This window comes from Topomyia yanbarensis, chromosome 1 (genome assembly GCF_030247195.1).
Source record: "Topomyia yanbarensis strain Yona2022 chromosome 1, ASM3024719v1, whole genome shotgun sequence".
NCBI lineage: Eukaryota > Metazoa > Arthropoda > Insecta > Diptera > Culicidae > Topomyia > Topomyia yanbarensis.
In genome coordinates, this window is record NC_080670.1 from 154,306,208 (window position 1) to 154,331,402 (window position 25,195).

Below are 25,195 nucleotides of genomic sequence, written 5' to 3' on the forward strand. Positions count from 1 at the left end.
CTAAACCTGGAACTAAAATTTTATAGTCGAAATATGACTTGTACTGAAATAGTCCCAATATTGTTACTATTCAGTAACATGCAACTATAAAGTCGAAAAAAAAGAAAGTTCGTGGGAATCGACTATCGATTCACCATCATGTGCTATTAGCCCCACGCAAAATTACTTAGACATTGCGGTGATCAATTGATGCATATATACAGCTTTCTCCATGTAAATTGTCGATAAATCCCATATGAACTTGGAACATCTTGGCCCGGTAGCTAGACTTGATCGATTTGCCTCAAATTTGTTGCAGAGACTCCTGATGGGATTAGGAATCGACTCAAGGGGAATTTATTCGATTGTTCAGTCATATAAATTTTAGCGAACAATAATTTGGTAATGGACATTACCAAAATTAGCGTTCACTAAAATTTACATAACTGAACAGCCGAATAAATTCCCACAGTCGTAACAACACCCAAGAATCGAGTCAAGTTTTCAAAAATTATTATTTTTTCTGGGCAGTCCAACGGCCAGTGTTGATGTTTCACCTACTTAACGGAAGGACGACAACTTGTCAGACTCTTCCATAGGCGTCGCGGAGTTGGAAGTATAGGATCATGTAAGGCCCAGGATCCGCTCCCAACAAGCGATGGTACCTGTAAAGCGTAGTTTATTGCGTAGTTGTTCAGTTAGTCTTCGACTACATGATCACCCGAAAAGGAAAAGATGATTAGTTTTAAAGGTGTTGGTTAAACTCTGAGTAGCCGGCTACCAAGAGTATCCTATGTTTTCAAAACAAAGGCAATTTAAACTCCAAAAAGCCGGCTGTTGAAGTATTGCCTAGAAAAGTTTTTTATCTGCACACCTTGAAAAAATAGTGTAAATTTACGTCTCCTGACCCTGACATATACGAGCATCAAAAATGACTTAGTTTTACGTTTGATTTTAATTTTACATGACGTTTAATTTCGTAAATCATGTAATTTTACTCTACATACAGCGTTTGTTCTGAATGGTAGGAAGTGTAATTTTATGTTATTGCGCATGTAAAGTATATGTTTCATGTAAAATTAAACGGAACACGGTAATGTTCCGTCATATCGTAAATTACGGTTTGTTGAATTGTGTCATGTTTGCAATTACGTCAACGATAAAATTCAGATTTTTTTGGTGTGTGCGTAATTAACCGGATTACTATTTATTGCAGCAGTGTTTAGTCAGATTTAGTTATTTCTGCTCTACAACATAGTAATTAGGTTGAAATCCATCGAGTGATAAAACGTAATATTTACAAATTGTTTTGATAGCGCGAAATGTTATAAACCAAAGAAATTATTTCCTTTTCTTCATGACAGATAGATTGTTAAATACGTGTATACGAGCGATAACAATGACCATTGAAGAGAAATACAAGGTATTGATAACCTAAAACACGGGTTTTTTAACCATAACGGAACTTGAAATTGGGTTCATAAATGCATACGAGGCGAATTTTCTGTATCTACCAACCCATAATCATCAATACTAAGTTATATTAAAGTGGTATTGGAATTGATCTACGATCAACTATTCATTTTGCGGTAGTTTTTGGCACACCTATCGGTTCGGACACTCTCATTCTGCTGCTACCGGTAGAAGGCTGATAGTACCCAGCAGTCGCCGGTCTACAAACTCATTGCCATCAATAGACTTAGACTCGCGTGGCATGAGATACGAGACTGATAGAGAAGAGGTTTTAGTTGTAGCTCTCTGCTCTGACAGCATTACTCATGAGTTAGGAAACTAGCTGGACTGAATGAGATCAGCGGTGTTCGGTCGTTTTTCACGTTCCCGTCGATCATATTCCGAGCTGACACTTGCTTGGATTGATGATCAACTTGTTTTTACGTAATCATTGTTAAACTGTGCGGAGGTTTGCTTTGGCTCTTCTTTTTTTAATTCGTTTATTTGACACGGCTCATAGCGGTAGCTTAACGGAGCCGTGGATCTTTCATATGTTTACAATACATGTAAAAATAGAAATACACTGTAGTAATATTGGATCTCGTGCACGCATCTTTTTATTGCGAGCGGAGACCTTCTTTCGCGAGGTCTGTTGGCATACAGCACTAGGGGGGGTCATCTAATTCTCTCTTTTTTCACGTCCCGGTCGAAGCTGACTTGGTGTCCAGGATCAGATGTTCTCCCCTGCTTCGTCCAGCGTTGGGTCGGAGTAGAGCTTTTTCGTCACTTATTGTTGATCAGTGTAAATCCGTCGTCATTGTTACTACATTCGTTGCGGATGTTGCTTACGGTTGCTTTTGGGGTGCTGAACGATTCTTTTGCGGTTGTCATTATGGTCTGTGCAACTGCTGCCACAAATTTGGCCACCGTTTGTGGTTCAGGCATTGGTATTGAAAACTCTGTTTTAGGTTGGTTTGCCGTAGATGAGTTGGCAATCGGTAGAGATGCATTTTTCTCTGCATCTTCCGCGCAAGGTTGTCCATGATGAGCTGTCTGATTACAATACTTGCACGTAGGAGTTTACCCCTCATGGGTGCATAGCGTAATTTGTTTAATTGTAATTCCGTGAGTTTTGAATTTTATTGTCAAGTAGAAGGGTACGGGCCTTTCGACCCGCATCCTCACTACAAAAACGCCGTTAGGAGTACCCGGGAAGAAGTTTCTCCAAGTATCAGGTGTAACGGATTCTACTTCTCCGTATTGCGACATGCATTTTTCAATTGGCTCAGGAGGGGTACGAGGTGATAGGTCATATAGTTTTACATCTATATAATCATTTTCAATATAAACGGAAATCTTAATTCCAACGTTGTCACTTTCAACCACGTGCTTTAAGTTGTTCTGCAAAACGAAACGCTCAGCTTGTGCTAACGCGTTAAATGATATTAACACTGCACTGCGAAGATGATGATACTGAAGGTACAACACTTCCGTAAGTCTAAGTTGCATTTTTACCTTCCAAAGGTATTCCACTTCACAAAAACTTGGGCGCGTCGAACAAAATTTCAAGTCAACGACCGCAGCGTTGGGTCGGAGTAGAGCTTTTTCGTCAACTTTACTCATGGTAACAAGAATAATCCGACGCTTCCTTTGTTCTCGAGACAATGTGCACTAGATCGAGAGGCCTGTTGTTCACTTGGCTCGATTGTAGGTCTGACAGCGGCAGAGGTAGAAAGTAGACTGATGACTTGTTGTTCTTGAGCTGTTGAATAGCCTCGTTAAGCTCATTCATAGTGTTCGCCGGTACATCCCCGTCGGCTGCGACACTAACATAATCGTCCTCCTCGAGCGCCCGATTGTCCGCCTGCGAATGTCTGTATGCTTTATAGTATGGTTAAATAGCTTCAAAAGTACATTCTCACTAGGTGGGACTCATTTTTGTGCCTAACCACTACTAACAGTCCTTACTTTTCTTCCTTCCTTTTGCTCCACGAGACTGCAACGAAGCGTTATATAGTGGGGAGGCTGATTCGATTTTGAGACAAAATGATACATTAGAGCGTACATTAGGGACCATTCATAAATTACGTTACGCGTTTAGGGGGTACAAGAAGTGACATGTTGTGACATATGGGGGAGGGGGAGTAGGCTAGATCGTTACGTAGCATGTTTTTACTGGACAAAAAAAAATTTCGAAGAATTTTTTACGTAATAGGGGAGGGGGGATAGAGAAATTTGTGACAATTTGTTACATGGGGGGAGGGGGGAACAATTTTGGGCAATTTTTGCGTTACGTAATTTATGAATGGTCCCTTGGAGCCGTTTAGCTCCGAACACCTATTCGGCTAATCACAGTGGTGAACTTCCGTTAGCTATTTGGCTGCTGTTTCTGTGAACCATTTAGTTCCTGTTTTCGCGAGCCATCTCAATAAGTCATTTATTCTTCGGCGGAATTTCACCTGATACCCATGCTCCCAGTTTTGTCGCAATCTACTCGGATAGTCTATAAATCCTACTTAGAGGGCCAACCAGTACTTGGCGAGGTCGGTTCGGCGATACCGGATGGAGAAGTTACGTCTGGTTTGCTGCTTCCGGTTCGCTGAAAACTCGACGATCCACCGCTGTCGCTTCACTCGACCTACTCGATCTTGTCCCTGACGGTGAAACTAGTCTGCTCAAAGGCTTCGGTCCGGCGATTCCAGATGGTTCGTGGTGCCCAGTACACTGGCGCCTCAAACAAAGCTGTGGTTGCTCTCACAGCCTTCCTCTTAGCATAACAGTCGGGACTTTAAAAGTTCAAGTCGATGATATATTCTCCGACCGCGATTTTCTCCTGTTGCTGTCTTTCGGCTGCTAGTCAACACCAACTCTGTTTTATGATGATAAAATCGTCTCCGTGGCGAGTGCCTCTACCTCTTCTAGTTATTATCCGATTACTTGGAACACCACATCATCCGCGACACCGAAAATCGTTACATCTCTGGGAAGGTTCAGCTTCAATACTCCACCGTACACTACGTTCCACAGCGTCGAATCGAGGAACGTCAGTCGTAGTTGTCATTCTCCCTTGTCTGTTTCTTAGATCAGTGTTCGGTACTGAAAGTAGCTCTATATTATCCTGCAGAGTAAATCATGCTGTACAACGAATGGGCGATTGCTTTCCACCTAGTACTATTGAAGCATTCTTCACGTATAAGGTAACGCCCACGCAATAGCGATATCCTAATTTCTGCTGTCTTCACAGCTCCCACAATCGTTCGGATGGAATTCACGGTAAAACTGCCTATAAGGAAGCCGAATTGGATGACATGCCGATCTCACGGTCCGTGTACTTGGTTAGCTTGTTCAGGATTACTCTCTCTAACATTACCAAGGGATATATTGACTACGCTGAAAGATCTCCCGGCATCGGAAGCAACATCAGCTTCTCTCGCTTCCAGTTATCGGATCGTTCTGAATATATCCGGGTTTTCATGTATCGTTTCACTTTTATGGTTTTCGAAATCTCGATCAGCTGTTTGTCGGTAAATCGAGCTTCTTCTTTGTGATCATCCTCCTCACTGTGCGGCGAAAATTGGTTCATGTTGTGGGGAAAACCTTTCGATGGTGACCTCCATCTTCTTGAGGTGGTGCAGCTGAGCCTTTTATCTTTGCCATGCCAACTCTGTAGGCATCTCCTCGAGAATTCCAGTGTAGCAATGCTCCTCAATGCAGGCTTTCTTATTCAGCTTGACTGCAACAGAGAGCGGTTCTTGCAGCTTCTTCTCCAAGCGCGGAGACAACTTATACGTAGATCGATAATCGTAGTATTGCGTTTCTCGGTTTCCCATTCCTTGTTATGGTCGCATTACACGCTCTTGATAGTAGTGCCGTTAACTTGTTCGCATTTAGGTTTATGAGGATACCCTAAAATTAAAATTCTTCGACACGTCCTTGTGAAAGATCACTATTTTCCAGTTTCACTCGTTTATATATCTCCCACATATTCAAACCGTGTCCTGTTATCAATGCTGTACCAGATCGCTTGGTGGTCGCTGTGGGTATATCTTCGCACACTCTTCAGTCCATCTTTCCTGTAACTCAAAGGCTACAAAAATTGATATCGATGATGGATTTCCGGCTCTCACTGCGGTAAGTGCCGATGATACCATTGTTTGTAAGATCTATGTTTAGCTTTGCTAGAGCCTTCATGATCGCTGATGGCCAGACAAACTTCTTTTGATTCAAACGTCAATCTCGACAATTTCGTATGTTCCTGGTTCTTGGAATATTTCAGAATTAAAGTCCCTTTGGCTCCTTGGAAAACAGCTTTATCGATTTTCACAAGCTTTGTCTTAAATGGAAAGTTTAGTAGAAGATTTGGATCTGGTCAAGTTCATCCCATATGAAACCTTTAAATGACAAAAGCCTTTCGGTAAACCTCATGCATATTAATTATTTAACCACATATAAATCGCGAATTCAAATTGTTTCCTTATCGAAATTATATTCGAATGCAACAATCGAATCTGTCTCTATCGACTGTTGCGTTTAAAATGGAATCGATTCAGAAGTCGGTCTGCATTAGCCTTTCCATGAAATTTCTGTTTGATAATTCACAGGCGGGTTCTTCCTTCCGCGAATAGTAAACGTTTCGTTTGTTGTTGGACTGGATCGACGATTTTATTCGGACGTCATATCTACCCGAGAATGGTCAAAATAAAAATAATCGTAGGATGACAATTTCTAAAGCTACCATAATAATTTTCAATGACGAAAAGCAAAACTCCATGAAAGCTATAGTTGTTCTATAAAACGTGATTTTTTTTTTAATTTTGGTTATTATAAAAAAAAATTGCCCCCTGATTTTTTCAGCGATTTTGAAGGGGGTGACGTAATTTTTAAAAAAGATTTGTAATGGCCTTATGGCGTTAAGTGTCCGATAATATCCGAATTGTCTCCATTTCCTATTACGTTTACGTATGGTATACACCGGGCTGATCCAGCAGCTTTTAGAGGATTGGAAAGTACTCTGCTCCAATAGGAATTTGTATTCGAAGCCAAAGTTTCGTTCAATGTCTCCATCGGGAGTCGTCGGTGGCTGCAAAAATGGTGGGCTCTGTGCTAATGATGTGGTGGACAGTTTTCGCTTGGTTTGGCTGGTGTGTCATGTTGAGCACGGTTATGTCCTGGAACTTCTTCAATATTTTGGTAAATAAGTTGTTCACGTCGACGGTGACTTCGGAATTCGCTTTGATGGGGCTGATTTCCAGCCGTATACTATTGTTCACGAGCTTGCCGTTCCGAAGTTCCGCAAGAAGCGTTTCAGAAATAGCGTTTCAGAAAATCTGTATATAACATGATCAGCGAGCGTGATGCCAGAAAACAAATTTTTAGGCTGACGAAGGTTGGAAATGGGCGTATCGTAGCGATCGTTATTGTTTGCACTGTGTTGTACAAGAACTTGGCGCGTGGACCTTGAGCGACGATGACAGCATTAAACTTGGCATATTCATCCACTCTGATTAGCGCCGAAGGCCGCTTCTGAGCACATAAACCAGGTGTCGATGTATTCGGCGACGAATTCCGGATAACCGATTTTCGTTATAATGGTTGGTCTGGCCTGCGACGATCTAGGCACGTCGTCTTTGAGTATTTAATCGTCCTCGCCGTTGTTTGGTATGGTAATGGCGGAGCTTCGCAGAAGTGGATTTAGGTTCACAAAAGTAGTATGAGATTTTAGCGTTCACGGTGGAATTTGGTGAAATTTAGGGTTTTGGAAACGAAATTTGGGGCAGACCAACAGATTCACGATAGAATAGATGTCGGTATGGTAGTCGATTCATTACTAAAATCTATTTATAAAATCGATAAGTGGTATGGCTACTATCAATTACGATACTGAGTAGTTATTGCGTATATGTGTTGAGTGTTCGATAAGTTCATATGAGTGATGTGTACCGCCATAAACTTTGAGAAATTTTGTAATGCTCTAATGAGCTTTGTTTTGTTTATTTTTATTAACGTGACTTCAAATTTGTTTTCATTCGTCAAGCGACCCTAATGAGCATTTATCATGCGCGGGTGGTTAGATCTGTCTTGCCAGGCTTGGAATGTGGAACCTTCTGCGTGAAAATGCGCAAAATTTTTGATTTGCATTACTCAAATTTTCCAAACTTACTTTTTTCTAAAGTTTTATTTGACACGGCTCCATGCGTTAGCACAACTGAGCCGTGGATCTTTTAAGTTTTAACAAAAAGTAAAAATGAAAAATACTAAGAATGTCGGTTTGCCCGATCTTGTTGACGTAGTTTGCTGTTGCGCGTTGAGATCCTTTTCCTAGGAGGTGAAGCGGCTTGGAGATTAATCAGTCCACATTCTCTCGCGTTATCGTCCACGTCCATGTCATCATCGGTACTGCTTTCTTGCTGTTTACGGTCAGAGGTTATTATTTGTTCCTCGTTCTTATGGGTCGCTGTTTTTAATCCGTCTTCATCGGTATTTACTTCTTTATTGGTGATGCTAGTTGTTCTTTAGGAGCGGTTGTCGTGTCGTTATTGATTAACTGGGCCGTTGTTTTTGGTTTATCTGTAAGTGTCGGTGGCTGCTTGTTAGAGTTGGCTGTAGTAGGTAAGTTGTGACTAGTTACTTCGGTGCATGTTTTTCTCCGTAGTGGGCTGTCTAATTACGGAATTGACATGTTGGGGTCTGCCCGGGATATGTGATCAGCGTTGTTTGCTTATAGGTTACTCCATCTTTCGGTGATTTGCATTTGATAGTCGAGTAAGAAGGTATTGGTTTAGTCACCAATTTCTCCAAGTGTCATTCGTAATAGATTTCACTTCTTCTATATTGTAAACTTCCAAACCATATGGTCGACTCTTACTGTAATCATATCAAATTGTTGGCCAAAAGTAAACTTTTCTGATTACAAGGTAGATCTAAAATTATAACTATTCTGGTGTAAACATTTTACCAGTTCAAAACTATACGATTGCAACTACTTTCTTACCTTTGGTTAAAATAAATGTGTTCAACAGAAATCTTACAGCATTCCGCATTAAATATACTTTATCTTTTGACGAGTGTAGAGCTTAACTATAACATTTGTACAGCTGTAGCATATGTGCTGCCGAAAACAAAACTGAAAAAAAACATTTCGAATAAGAATTATGCCGTAGTGATGCTTGTCTATGAGACTGAACGATGGCTGCATATACATATATGTATTCCCGTCGTTTCAGTTAATCGTCGTATAGTCGTATAGCATATCCCGGCACAGGAAAGTGAGCACATTTTTCCGATTGAATAGGAAATTGCTGACGCGTCACTCTCCACTTCGCTCCGATCCCACTTAGGGTCGCCTAACAGGGAATCAACCTGTCTCGGCATAGTTGCGGTAGTGACGAGTGGTTTTCGTGGTTGATTTTTCACTCCCACCGAAAACACATTGACTGTACTGTGTTGTGGTAGAGTGAATTGATCGTAACCATTACGGTGGTTATGGTGAAGTGCTTTCGTTTTTCCCACTTTACACCTTTTCATTCAGAAGTGATTCGCTCCATACAACATGCTGTGTGTGTGAAAATTAGCGCCAAGCATAGGTGAAGCTTTTTGTTTTACATTGGCATTCGTTTTACAAAGTTTTTATACCTTGTAGAGGTTTTTTCCCACATGATGGAGTTTTTTGTTCGCGAAAATCTGGAAAGCTTCTAGTCGGTGATCCTTATGGGCACTTTAAAAAGTGATTGAAGTTAGGAGATTACTAACCGGCCACTAACCACCACTGTGCAGTGTACTGGAAAATTGGATCTGAGCTGATTGGTGGTCGCTTGACTTCTTATAATTTTTATCAGCTTGTTCATAGATGAACAACATACAATGAGAAGTTTACTAAACTTTTTATCGACCTACAGATGAGTATTAGCTAAAGTAAGTATGAATGGAAGAATTTGTCGGTTGGCGAACGTATGTTCAGGCAGCTAGGCTGCAAGTAATATTTTCTTCCTAATTCCAAAGACAGAAAAAGGTGCATCTTTTAATATACTGAGGTTAGTGTTAGTTCAACAGCTTGCGATTTAGCTGAATATGTTTGGAGTAGATGTTTTCGAATTGGGTGTAGCCGCGCAGGGTTTTCAATAGTGTAGGGGAACATGGGGAGACTTTACCAAGCGCAGAATTATATTATTGGCTATAACGTGTTCTATTAGTTTTTTCAATAATGTTTTTATACTTGTTTCGGTCCCTTAAGGTAATTTTAAAAGTTTGCAATGATAAACGTATTTCTTATAGAAAATATTCCATAATTACTAAATTTGCGTTAAATGATGCAATTTTTATCTAACTTTGTATAGACATTCGGTAGTAGAAATCTACCGGAAGTAGAGACAATATTAAACTAACTACTGATCCGCTCCTGATTGGTCGTTTTGATAGTCGCAATCATTCGAAAAGTTTTCAAAAGTATCGCGGGTACTCTGAATATCAGTACTTTTTGATACATTTTGAATTAAAATGGTACTTTAAGATTTTACTATGTATTTGTATGCTCTATTAACAGAAGCCTGAATTAAAATGATATTTAAATTTAAATGCAGCATGATTTGTATAATCTTAGCATAGTTGCGATCCATTGACTACAAAGGCCGTTGTAGCTCGGGGACAACTTGACAATTCCCGTATATTGACTCATAAATTTGGTGTTACTTTGATGGAATCATGGCGGCTCAAATTGAGCAACATTTGAGAAAGGCACACCATCTTATCTATTTTTTAAAAGCAGATAGTTCAAGCAATTTTATCACAAATTTTTTTTTACGGTGGATGTCTTCGTTCCATCAGACTTAAACAGAAAACATAGTAGATTCCATTTTGACTAAAAAATTAAAATAAAATAAATCGATGTTATAAGTGATGAAAAACTGGATTTGAATCAACATCTCACCAGGCTCCTCCAACAGAAACCTTTCAGCCAAGTTACTAGCTGTTCTTGGTTTAGCTAGGTTTACAAATAGGCTGAGGACATGTTAAATCTCTACCGAGATAAATTTGAATGATGTAGTACTGGCGCTAGATGCACTGTCCGCGTTCATAACATACGGTACAGAACACGCTTATTACTTGAAACTTCTACAAATCCGCTAATAGCTTGAACAGAACACACAATATTTTCACGATCATATCCTTAACATCATGAACAGCGAATGCACTCATATGGTAATGGTATACTAGCACCACTACCAAATACATGAAACAAACATTTTCTGCCAGATTGTGCTGGGCCGTTGCATGATCCGGATTCCTTTATGAAAATACATGAGTTCTCAAAATCATAAGGAATTAATCCGAAAAATATTTTGTGTTCTGTTCAAGTCATTATCGGATTTGTAAAAGTTTGAAGTCGTTCCGAGAACTCCATTGGAAATGTCGAAGCTAGTAGAAAGTGCATGCCGTACTGGTTAGTGATGTGCAACCAAGAACGCGTCAGAATATCTTGATTGACACTCTTCGACACAAGCTCGATGTTGAGCCACGGCGTCCATGCTCGACGAGTGGTGAACGATAACGATTGTTTTAGGCGCGTGCTGACCGCTTTCAGTATAGGTAGTGGGGTATGACGAAATTCGCGCCAACTCGAACAAATGTTGGCAGCACCTTCTCAGGTTTTGATGAAACTTTCTGTACATGAGAACTATGTCACAAAAAGGCACTTTGCATACTTTGTTTTTCCAAAAATGATCTGGACTGTCTTTTGAAAAGGGCCAAACGTTTTTACCAATTCTTTTCAAAAAATATTGAAAAATTTCATCATCGACTCCTACACTAAAAAAATCGATTTTAAATATTAAAAGTCAGTTTACAAAAAAACCTATTTGATTTGGATGAAATTTGTTTCAAGATAGGTATGTTCTCTACCTACCGTCAAAAATTCAAGTTGGGCACTTTCAAGGAAAAAAGTTATCTGAGAAAAACTTTTCCTTTTCATTGTTTTTAGTGCATTTTTATCAAAAACTAAACCAGTTGTCTGATACATGCAAAAAGTATCTGTAACGAATTTAGTATTCGTTTGGCATTACCCTGGTTACCTGTACCTTACCTGTATCAATACTCATTTCACCAAACAACAGTACTATAAAACTAAGGCCTTAAAGCAGTCCAGAGTAACAACAGTTGTGAAGAGCAGTTCTAGTAAAATTATCATTATGGTTATGTAGATTACGACTGGTACTGGTACTGGTACTGCTAGAAGAACGAAGTCGGCTATCTCAGTCTGGATAATCAAAACAAGGGTTTCTTACTAACTGACGTTTCGGCCTTTGGTGGTGGCCTTTTTCAAGGGAAACTACAATTTTATTGGAAAGGAAAATTAACATAAATATATAAAAACGCTTTTAATCCACCTAACAGTGTGATGAGACATTTCTTATAACTCTTATCACTCTCTTCGGATATTATATCGTTTGAGAACATTTAGAACTTGATGCTTCGCGATGTTTTTGATAACACATACTACATGGGATTGTGGCAGGACATAGAGAATCGCTCAAATCAGCATAGGACAACATCAGTGCTATAAATCGCAAACCAAATCAATGGGAAAGCGAAAAAATGGCCCTTAAAATAGACATACAAACGAATTATTGCTAATGCTCTGTTAATAAAATATCTAAATTCCTCAATCAATGCATTCTGGTGGGAAAACTGAATTTTCCTAAAGGGGATTTTTGACCTATACATGTATATTGTACTGAGGCAAAAAAACGAATTTTTTTTTTGAATAGAAATGAAGTTTATACTTTACTCAAATTTCCAACGCGACTGAGACATAAAAATCAACGCTTTTTCTGGAAAAAAGCGATACTAGCAGTGACACCATTCAAAGAAAATCAACAGTGAATATTTCCAGACTTGGTTTTATTTCCTATTTAAGAACTATTGTGTTTTTTACATCCTAGATTGCATGATTCAGTGATCGAAACCCAAAACTTCATGAAGTATTTTAAATTATTAAATTAAAATTTGTGTTTGCTATTGAAATTGACAAAATGATAGTATCGCCCCTTTGACGATTGTTTACTTTTTCGGTCCCACCTATCAGCATTGAAGTATCGCCCTTACGTTTTTTTACAAACCCATTTTTACAATTGGTGGGGGTTTGGTGAAAATCGATCTTACTGTCCAAACGGCATAATTCCGAAACCGTAATTTTTGAAGTTTTAAAATTATGCAGAATTAATTTTTCAGAAAATAGTAACAGCGTTCGTGTTTTTAACGAATTTGTTGAGACTTTATTGTAGTCATGAATATTAACCTGAGAAAATTCACCATAAATACTTTTTGGACGATATACCGCCAAAATTATTTTATCAAATGATGCGCTGTTTAACGTTTGTAAAACTCATCGAAGATACTAAACCTCTAAAATTGGCGGTTTCAAAATGATGTTATCTTGACCTTAAATTACTGTTTTTGAACATTTGACCTATACATATAATTGGTCATACAACAAAAATCAAATTCTCATCAAAATCGATCAGGACCTGCTTGAGTCGAATGGAAATCGTCATTTCTCATAAATTTCTCTCTACATTCGGAAAGTGTTATCCTCGATCTTAATCATATTACGTTTCCGTCTCAACTCGACGCATTCCCAAAATAAAAACCTGTTTTAATCCACCTAGTGGTGCAATTGTGCTTTTCTGATTTGTCCAGACTACGATTCCATGGCTGGTTATGTTCAATACAATGGTGGAAATGAATAATACATGTTCAGTACGATTTGCACATACATACAATGGATCGACAGCCACGATCTTGAGATACTATGTGATACTGAAACATCGCTTGATCGCCGCTGGTTTCAAGCGATGTTTCAGTATCACATAGTAAGATCCGGGAGGTCCGGGTCCTGCCGAAAATTTTCAACTTGTTACGAAATTTTAAACTAGTTTCAATTTTAAAGTAGCAACCATTCACTGCATACTCCCTCCGAGCCGGTATCATTGACGATTTTTAGAGTGATTGCATAACCTTTCTATATGAGAAAGACAAAAATGTACCAAAGTCCAAAAAAATCAATTTTTGTCAAGCATTATTTTTTTTCGAGTTTACATCAAATCTCGATGTTTCATGCATTATAAAGTCATTTGGCATCAAAAATACAAATCTGATTTTGAAAAATTTTCATTTCAGATTATATGTGAATTTACTGTGTGATTGCACTCTTCAACTCGTAACTCCGGAACCGGAAGTCCAATCAATAAAAAAATCAATTGCAGCCGATGGGAAGGTTGTACCTTTCATTTTAGACTAACTTTGTGCAAATCGATCCAGCCATCTCTGATTAACAGAGGTCACATTATTTTCCACATACACACATACACACACATACATACACACAGACATTTTCCGATCTGACTCGATTGGCATATGACACTCGGCCCTCCCGGTCGGGATTAGATTGACGAATTTTAGAGTAAATGAGAAAGGCAAAAACATTTTTAGCAAATGTTGAAAGTTATGCATTTTTTTGGTGCGCAGTTCTATGTTTCATAGACATAAAATCAATTTTAACTTCGCTTCCTATTAAATAAAGACCCTTATTACAGTACATCTCTACAAAAACGAGCTCAATTTGAAAAGAAATCTGAGGATTATGATTGATTACAGAACTCTGGAATTTTCTATTGGAATGTTTTCAGGCAGGATTTTGATATTGATGCAATTAGACAACTGTGAAATCAAGACCAATAGATCAGTTACATATCAGGACCCCATTCCGACAATTTATCCAAAGTTCTCATGATGTTTACAACAACAAGATAACAATGTACGGATCAGATAATTGTTATTGTAATATTGAATTAAATCAGTCAGCATCAATAAATTTTCAACTTCAATCCAATTTTTTTGTGGGTGTGGTGGCGGGGGGGGGGGGGGGCGTTGTATGGTGTTAAACCCCAAAACCTTCTCTTGGCTACGCCGTTGCTTGGAGTTATTTAATTAGCTCTTCATTTTTCGATATGTTTCAGATCGATCCGATGGTTATAAGTTAGAAAAATTGCTGTCAGAAGGTTCGCACAAATGAACATTTTTGCACTGATAAGTTATCAAGTTCCTTCCAGACAACTTGAAAGTGTTCGGTGATTATTTCTAGCGGTTGTAGATAGAAAAATGAAATACAAAATTCGTTTTATCGAAATAATGTTTGGCTTATTTCAATTGATTATTACTATATTGAACAATAAATTGGCGACAAAGAGTAATCCACAAACAACAAGCCATAACTTTTAAAATATTCAAAATAGATAATTGAAGTCTTCAGTAAAGTTATTCGCAAAAGTAAGAGCTACAAATTTGCTGAAGGCATCATTTCGATATAATCACTTCCAAGAAAATTTGTGTAATTATCTCACTATAGGGGGATAAATCAGCAAAAGCACAATACCAAAAGAAAGGGCATATTGCCTCCATTAAATTCACCGAAGATACTATTGACACAAAATAAGCCGTTTTGGCGTTAAAAATAGATTACATGTTTTGGTCATATTTCTGGCAATGGGAAATGATAAAAATCTTTCGTCCGCATTCAATGTTAAATATCTCTTTTGATAATAGTCCGATTTCAACAATCTATAGCTTGTTCGAAAGGTATTCGTTAAAGCTGTTTAAAAACATATAAATTGTTAATCTATGTTTTCAATTTCGGCAGATAATTCAAAAAAACTGCAAAAAACGCCATTTTTACGCATTCAAACATTCATATCTTGGAAACTAAACATCAGAATCAAAAACAAATTAATAGCGTTCATACTGTTTTTTAGTTCTTTCATTTAAAATTAGTTTGAATAAGATCGGTTCAGCCATTGCTGAGAAACACGAATGAGAATTTGTCCGTTACATACACACACACACACAGACACACACACACACACACAGACATTGTCCCAAATCGTCGAGCTGAGTCGATTGGTATATAAGACTCGGCCCTCCGGGCCTCGGAGAAAATCTTGAAAGTTTGAGCGAATTCTATACATTTCTTTTATAAGAAATGTAAAACCTATTTTAATCCACCTAGCGGTGCGATTGTGCCTTTCTCAATCATGAATCACGAGAATGTGTGCGTTGTTTATATTCATTAAAAGCTTTTAAATGCATATATTACATTTTATTATTATACATCACATGACAACTATATACAGAAAAATAAATCATTATTCGAGTTCTGAAATTTTGAAAAAGAAAAAACAGCCACGGTAATATTGAACTGAAAAAAGGTGCGAAATCGGCAAAGTCCCAAAAAGTCGATTTTTATAAAAAAAAATTTTTTTCGAGATAACATAAAATCTCGACTTTCATGCATTTTAAAGATGTTTGGCATCAAAAATACGAATTCGATTTCTGAAATTTCATGGGGTCCCCCCTTTGGAAAAAAATTTGAGTTCCGGCTTATATGGGAATTTCATATGTGACCGAACGATTTAGTCTATATTTCCGGACCCATATAAGCGATCCGTACGAAATTTTATAGACATCTGTGGGGATAATATAGCTATCATTTGGGACTAAGTTTGTGAAAATCGGCCCAACCATTTCAGGGAAACTGATGTGAGTTCGTAAATTTTGAAAGATGGCCGCTTTTCCCGGGCACTTCCGGAACCGTCTATGGTGGTCAATGTAGTCAACGAAAGTTTGTTTGGCCGTCGGTGACCTAGAACTGCAAAGTTAAGTTATTTGAGAGACATTTTAGCGAAATTTTTACCTTTTTTGCTTCCATCGGGGTATCGGTTTGAATCACAATTTGCTATGTGATCGCACGCCACAACCCGTAACTCCGGAACCGGAAGTCGGTTGGGGATAAAATTTAATAGCCATTTACGGGGACGCAACATCTTTCATTTGAGACTAAGTTTGGTTGATTCGGTCTAGCCACCTCCGAGAAACCGATGTGACTGTTAGTCTGAATTTGGATACTTCCGCCGGGGCTTCCGGAACCGATGATGGTGGCCAATGTGACCAAAGAGACTTTGAATGGCTGTTAATGACCTAGTACTACAAATCGAAGCAGTTGTGGTCACATTTTGGAAAATTTTTCACCATTATACATTCATTGCAGAATTTCTTAAAATCGACGTTTTCTGCGTGATCGTACTCATCACCCTGTAATTCCGGAACCGGAAGTCGGATCCATTAGAAATTCAATAGCAGCCTATGGGAACGTTGCACCTTTCATTTGGGACTAAGTTTGTAAAAATCGGTTCATCCATCTCTGAGAAAAGTGAGTGAGATTGTGTTCGCGTACACACACACAGACGCACATACACACACACATACATACATACACACACATACATACACACACACAGACATTTGCCGAACTCGACGAACTGAATCGAATGGTATATGTCACTCGGCCCTCCGGGCCTCCGTTAAAAAGTCGGTTTTCAGAGCAATTGCAATACCTTTCTATTGAGAAAGGCAAAACATAAAAACAACATGAGGACAGATTGGGTTTATATTGCGAACTCACTAAAGTCCATTGTTTATAGTCAAAGGGTCGTTGTCCGATAGTACGGTGTCTGGTAAATGTGTCTGGATGCATGAAAAATGTGTTTCTGAATGAGCGAACTAGTGCGAATTTGCAATTGAAAAATATAACCATCCATATTGGGCCACTGCTACGACTGCTTGACGGTTGTTTCGAAATTGAAAATTGATTTGACGTGCAATGCTCAAACTTCGATATATTGGCCCCAAATATCTGCGGACGAAGCTTTTTGCAATGTGGTATTAGTATAACTGGAGGCTTTTGTATTTGGTTTTGTCTACTACTGCCCTGACTCGTTTTGACAGAGTGTAAGAATCTAGCGTAAGTGGTGTTGAGGCCCTGTACATCGGTACGATGGTTTACGATGTTGGCTGTGTTGGTGATGTGGTACATCTCATGTGAACTCTGGAATCTACATTCTTCACGCTGGATTCTGGACACCGGGTTATATTTATATTATTATATTTCCTGATTATACATCATATTAACATGATTTAATCTATTCCACAATATTCCGCCACGTCACTCGGTCAGTTGCTGCTTGTCTCCAGCCTCTCAGGTGCCCGATACTCGCCAGGTTCTACTCCACTTGGTCCAGCCACCGGGAACGCTGCGCTCCTCTTCGTCTTGTACCATCCGGGTTGGAGGTGAAAACCAACTAGATGAATATAAGATTTTATGGTCACCGCAACATATTTATTTCATGGACTTGTTGACTTTTCTCGGTGAAAATTTGGAATTTTCATTTTCACCGAGAAAAGTCAACAAGTCCATGAAATGAAAGAAAACCAACTAGGTTGTTGTCCGGCATCCTCACAACATGCCCCGCCCACCGTACCCTTCCAGCTTGAGCTACTTTCCGGATACTTGGCTCACCACAGAGTCGCGCAAGTTCGTGGTTCATCCTTCGTCTCCACACGCCATCCTCCTGCACACCACCGAAGATCGTTCTCAGCACCCTTCTTTCGAAGACTTCGAGTGCTCCCCCTCGAGCATTGTCCACGTTTCGTGCCCGTAGAGAACCACGGGCTAATCAGTGCTGTTGTACATGGCGCATTTCGTGCGGTGGTGAAGCACCTTGGATCTCAAAGTTTTGTGGAGCCCATAGTAAGCACGACTTCCAGAGATAATACGCCTTCTGATCATCAGGCTGGTCCTATTGTCCGCAGTCACCAATGAGCCTAAATAGATGAACTCGTCAACCACCTCGAACTCGTCGCCGTCGATCGTAATACTACTGCCCAAGCGTTCCCTATCGCGATCGGTTCCGCCAGCATGTACTTCGTCTTAGACACATTTATCTTCAGTCCTACTCGTGCTGCTTCGCGTTTCAGTCGGGTATACGGATCTGCTACCATCTTCTTGTTTCTACCGATTATGTCCACGTCGTCAGCGAAGCACACGAACTGTTCGGACCTCGTGAAAATCGTGCCCCGCATGTTGAACCCCGCTCTTCGCATTACACCTTCCAGTGCTATGTTGAACAGCAGGCAGGACAACCCATCGTCTTGTCTTAGTCCCCTGGGTGTTTCAAACGGACCCGAGAGGCCGCCCGAAATTTTGACACAATACCTTACACCATCCATCGTAGCATTAATCAGTCTTGTCAGCTTCCCAGGGAAGCCGTTCTCGTTCATCCTTTTTCTTAGCTCTACACGGTCCACCGTGTGATATGCGGCTTTAAAGTCGATGAACAGGTGATGTGTCGGGACCTGGTATTCACGGCATTTTTGGAGGATTTGCCGTATAGTAAAAATTTGGTCGTTTGCTGATCTGCCGTTGATGAAACCGGCCTGATAACTCCCAACAAATTAATTTACCAGCGGTGATAGGCGCCGGAACAGAATCTGGGATAGCACTTTGTAAGCGGCATTTTTCACTGTGATCGCTCTGTAGTTTTCACAGTCCAATTTGTCGCCATTCTTGTATATCGGGCTGATGACCCCTTCATTCCACTCCTCCGGTAGCTGTTCTCTGTGCCAGATTCTTTCGAATATTCGGTGCATGCTTTCCGTCAGTTTCTCCGGACCCACCTTGAAGAGTTCCGCTTCTAGACCATCCTTACCAGCTGCCTTGGACACCGGGTTCTGGCCTCGATATTCTGTGCTATGGTCTCTGGGGTCTTGATTCTGGACTCTGGAATCCGAACTCTGCAGTTTGGACTTTGAAATCTGGAATCTGCACTCGGAACTCTGGATTCTGGACTCTTGGCTCTCCTCTCGGGACTCTGGGTTCTGATAAAAGACCCACGGCTCCTCTAAGCTATACGCAGTGTCAAATAAAAGAATTAAAAAAAAGCTGTCGGCAACCAGGTTCCATACCAAAGGTAACAGAACACCACCCTGAGAACAGCCGTAAATACTTAACCTCCTTATCTCTGTCTGTCGGAGTGACGAGCGAAGAATGCGATTACTAAGCATTTCGCTTATGCAACCTGAAATAAATGCAGATACTTCATGACCGCGCGTCGCTTCCAGAATCGACTGGAAGAACATTTTCTGAAGGTTCTGAGGGCTTACAGAAGTCGCCTATGTTCAGTATCGTAACCTCCACAATGCAGTACTGATATCATTTAATACGTTAGACCAAACCAAAAGTTTTGTTTTGTTAAACAGCTTAACACCAGTGGTGAAAGTGACAGCGTTGGAATTAAGACTCCCGCGTGTATGGAAAATGACAATATAGAGGCTACATGTCATATCATCGCGACCCCCCCCCCCAGAGCTAATTGCAAAATCTAAATCGCAATACGAAGAAGTAGAATCAGCTACAGCTGATACCTGGAGTAACTTCTCCTCGGGTATTCTTAATGATGTTAATGGGGTGCAACCGGAAAGTTATTTAGTACAAATGCATGTATATGAAAATCTTTCGTGAATACTTCTTTTAAGAAGGTCGGTTAAGGTTATGGACATCGTAGCTTATTGAATCAACACCAATGATGAATAATACGGATACTAGTAGTCCTTAGAGGTATTGTCTCTTCGTTGCAGATACGACCGCAGACGTTACTGGTTTGCAGGAGAAGTATACGTACCTGGGTAAACCACCAATCGAAGATTACCGCGATATCAGTCAAGACTAATTGGCCTGGATTACGCCAATCTCGGGCACAGAATCAAAAGTCGTGAAGGTAGGCGAAACGAATCGATTGCCGTCAATACCCGCTTGGGGTGGACGATTTACTGCAATTGAACCGGTAGCGGAGGGGCCGGCGAATACATTAACTTTCACGGTATGGAAAGATGTGAGTGTAGGCTGGAAAATGATAATGATCTTGAAAAAGCGATGAAATCTTATTTCACGCTGGATGGCATAGGAGTCATCAAACAAAAAAGCTGCTTCTCTCTCCGGACGATCAACAGGCTAAGACATTGATGGAATCCCTAACCCGTCCACTGCTTAACCACTTCGAATCCGGCCTGCTCTGAAGACACGATTGCGTTCGACTTCCTGACAGTGAAGTGATGATTTTCAACTGATGGAAATGTCTCGAAAACCATTTTAGGATCCGGTACTAGCCGAGGCTCTTGAGTAGAAGATCGTAGAACATGTCAAGAAGGGTTACGGAGAAAGCTGACTTCATGAGTATTTCAAGTAAAGCGTGCGCGTGTTTAGTACCTACCTATATTCGTTGTGTTGAACCCAAATAAATCAAGTTTCGCCTAGTGTGGGACGCAGTTGCCACCGTATATGGTGTTTTTAAACTCAGTCCCCCTGAAAAGTCCAGATCAGCTAACATTGCGGCGCTGATCCGTTTCCGTGAGTTCCGAGTGGCAATATGTGGGGACATCATGGAGGTTTTTCACCAAGTGCTGATGAGAGACGAAGACCAACATGGCCGGCGGATAGCGTGGGTAGTACTACCCACTCGAAAATAACCAAAACTCACTCACTCGAATGTTTGGACCCTTTCATAAATTTGAAGTCTGCCACGTATGTATCTCGGGCACACATTTGAAAATATCGACGTAAGACAATTCCATTTGCACAAACACACAGCAAGTGACTTAATGTAAATGTAATTCAAACGTGTGTATTGCGAAAATGAGACCAATTCCTATTCTATTACCTTCACTGTATGCATACTACCCACTCAGGCTAAAAGTGTGACGCCGGCTCTGCCAACATTGCCAGCGCTTCTTCTGAAAAGGTACTAACGAGTCGAAGCCCAGTATTTACGTCGATCAGTTGATGATCTTCGGCGCATGTTGCTTACTGAGCACTGCATAACACGTCAAAAACCTAAACGCAAGAGGATTCGAGCAGTACCATAAAGAGGCGGTCGTTGCATTCATCAAGCAACACTACGTAGATGATCTGCTCGTTAGCACTGATACAGAGGAGAGCGGAGTGAAGCTCGCACTAGAACTCAAAAAGATTCGCGAACATGCTGGGTTTGAAATTCGAAACTAGATATCAAACTCCGCCACGGTCATGGCAAACTTGAAACACACGACGCTTGAGAGAAGAATCTAAACATCGATGACGAATCTATTACAGAAAAGGTGCTCGGAATGTGGCGGAATACGACGAATATACGGAATATCCTCTCGTTACGATGAAAATCTGCTCTCCTGTGGTCGACCAAACGCGAAGTTCTTCGTACATTGATGATAGTGCACGATTCATTGGGTTTTATTACGCATCTGTTGATGTTTTTGAAGGTTCCTCTACAAGAAATATGGAGAACATCGGTGGGATGGAATGCTCCTATAGAAAACACGCAGTTCGAGAAATGGTTGACGGGGCTGTCCGTTTTTCGGAAGGTACGATCTGTTGAAGTAACAAAATGTTGCCGAATGTGGATGCGACTGAGCACGGTATAGCGGAGGTCGTCTATCTTCGATTTTGCGAGGGGCTCACGATTGAAAGCTAATTGGTAGAAGCGAAAACGAGAATTGCGCCATTGAAATTCCTGTCCATCCCGAAGACCGGGCTGCAAGCGGTCTTACTCGGTATTTAATTGACGGATACGATAATGGTATCACTGTTTATTGCGGTTACCAAGCAATACTTCCGGACAGATTCCAAGGACGTGTGCTGGCTGATATCCGACCACCATCGATATAGCCCATTCGTTGCGTTTCTTGTCAGTGAAGTCGACGGAAGCTAGTGAATGGCGTTGAATTTCGACGAAGCAGAACGTTGCCGATGAAGGCACGGAGTGGACACGTGTTCCCAATATATCGCCGAATAGTAGCTGGTTTTGGAGATCAGAAGTTCTTGGACAAAACGAACACGTCTGGTTTCCGATTCCTAGCTTCGAGGAAACTACAACAAACCAACTAGTTCACATCCACTTATTCATTCCAGAATGAATATAATTCCTTTTATAAAGCCGCAAGAATACTCTAGATGGACCACTCTTCTGAGTAGCACAGCTTTCGTTTTACGGTACGTCGACAACTCGCAGTGCTCTACGAGATGAGTCCATCGCGTTTTTGGACCGCTGGTGCAACAAGAGCTACCTAAAGCGGAGGATTACTTGTTCCGCCAAGCGCAGTTGGAAGTCTTTATCGATGAGATCACCGTGCTAGCCTCAAATCACTCTGCTAGAGATGAGAGGGCCAAGATGATGAAGAACAATCCACTGTTCCATTGCGCCTTCCTAGACGAGAATGGAGGTGCTCGTGTCTGTGGTCGAACATAAGTCTGTTCGTTTCCCGCGATTTTGTTGAACCCGTCATTCTCCCTTCCCGAGCAAATACTCATGGGTTCAAACACCACACAGCCCCTTGAAAAGACCTTAAACATGGTCCGTGCCTAAATTCACAACCATCAAGACACCATAAAATGGTCTCAATAACCCATAAATACATCAAAATATGGTATCGTATATGGGATCTACCGGACCATGGTGATGGTGTTTTCATGGGTTGAACCCATTTCAAACACCCATGTCAAACCCCATGAGCATGGGGGTATTATGGGTTTTTCGTTTGCGCGGGTTCGCATAAACAGCTGATCATTGCTAACATTCACGAACGTTCCAACCACCAAAACCATTCCACAATCATCAACGAACGCTACCGTATTCCTCGTTTGAAAGCCATGCGATCCGGAGAGAGTGCCAGTGGTGTAAAAACGATCGAGCAAAACCGCAACCTCCAGCAATGGCTGATCTTTCACATTCTGGTCTGGCCATTTTCAGCCGCCCGTTCACCTACATGGGGGAGAAGAATTTCGGCCCGACTCTGGTTTTGCTTGGACGACACTCGAAGAAAAGGTGACTTCCGACTTTTGCGAAATGGCAATTCGAATCATCATGGCCAGGAGGGAAGTACTGGATGTCATCTATAGCAGGAGCGGCGAAACACTTTACGCCGGAGTGGGTAGAAAGCATAGCGTGAGGGGCCATTAGTAAGGATTTTTTTCCCTTTCCGCAATGCACATGCTTATATTACATTCCCATTAAATCACGTTCGTTTATGAGAATGAAATTGTGGTACATCGATGTTTCAATATATGTGTAGTTCGAGATACATGCGTTGCACATCTAAATTTTTTGAAATGTTTCAAAATTTCGAGTGGGTAATTACCCACTCGGTTATTTTCGAGTGGGTAGTACTACCCATACTACCCACGCTTTCCGCCGACCCTGATCTATAGTGATCGCTGAACTAGCTTCCAAGCTACAAGCAAGGTGATCAAACAAACAATCGAGCAGCTCGATTTCGAAAAACTGGTTAGCGAATTTAACTCAAGTCGCACCCAGTAGTGAACCTTCAATTTGTCGTGCTCGCCCCACTTGGGACTGTCTGATCCGCAGCGTGAAGCAGAATTTAAGCAAGTTACAACCCAGTAGATTACCTACCGTCGAAGTGCATCAGAACGCGTTGATCGAGGTAGAAAACTCGTGACTACTGACCGGCATTCCAACGACTATCGACGAATCACCTGTGCTAACACCTAACCATTTTCTGTTAGGATCAGTAAACGGTCTGGGTCGTGAGTTCACTTCGAAGACAGTCCGGTACATAAAAGGAACTGTCGAGCTCAATCACAGATCATGACTAACTTATTCTGGAAGCAGTTGATCCGTGACTATCTACATGCAGAACCAAGTGGTTTACTCCAGCAAAACGAATTGCTGTCGGCGACATTGCAGTAATCGTCGACTCACAGTTTGACCGAAACTGCTGACCTAAGGGTAAGGCTTCCAACGTGCGAGTACTGCGCTCCAGTGTATAGACAGCAATCGGTGGAATCAAATGCTATAAGGGCGTTGCGTGCAAACTTGGATACAATGATGAACCATCCACCTGTATGCGATGGTGATTTTCAACGTATTTTCATTTAAATGTTTACATAGGTTTTTCAGGAAAGTTTTTTCTAGCTTGTATGTCTGTTCTATGTGCTATAAACGATTGAAACATACAGTGTTTCTAGAGAAGTCTGTATGAAGCAGGATTACTTAAAGTAGGTAGTACAACTGAAGTTATTGAACTTAAGTCGAAATCTTCAATCTATTGTTGGAATTTTATAATTTACATACTACCACAGAATAAATTATTTCATTTGGATCTAGTTTCATTGTCTCCGCCACAAATATCCTTCAGAAACAACTTAAAAGATTTCTATGAATGATTTGCTAATTTTTTTGCCCCTCTCACCGCATGTTAGGAAACGCATTTCTCAAATTTTTAAATACATTTTCCAAACCGTGCACCAAATATATTTTACCAAGAAGGTGTGCCCCCCCCCTTTACCATCTGGCTGGAGCCTATGTTCCCTCCTGCTTCATAAATCAAGTATAACTTCATGGAGCTAAAATTTAACAAACTACGCTATGTACCCATAAAGGGCAGTTTCCGTCTTACAATTACTGTAATCATATGGCACACCATAGAAAACCTTGGGCGGCATTTGATAAGAAGAAGACATCTCAACCGATTACCCACTCATCTACGGCAAACCAATCCAAAGCAGAGTTTTTAATTCCGACAGTTGAGCCATGAACGCCTAATTTGTAGTAGGTATTCAGACCATATTTACAACTACAAAAGCAGCATTCAGCACCCCAAAATCAATGTCAAAGGTAAATTTGGGGGAGATTTTTTGCATGATTTTGTTTTTTAATTGTCCTATGATCCAACCAGCGAAGGCTTAATTAAAAAGCAGTATGCTTAAAAAGTCTCGAATTAGAAAAGTACGATAATCATATGCTGACTTGTACGAGTTGTCATAAGTTATTGCTATCAGTCTGAAAATATAGCCTAGTTCCAACCAGACACC

At 40.6% G+C, this 25,195-nt stretch overlaps 1 protein-coding gene across 2 annotated transcripts in view; it reads left to right on the forward strand.

Moving 5' to 3' along the window:
* The window catches only part of LOC131678013 (proton channel OtopLc), a 57,808-nt gene that overhangs the window by 15,121 nt on the left and 17,492 nt on the right, over positions 1-25,195 (forward strand). The gene's annotated exons all lie outside the window — the stretch shown is intronic.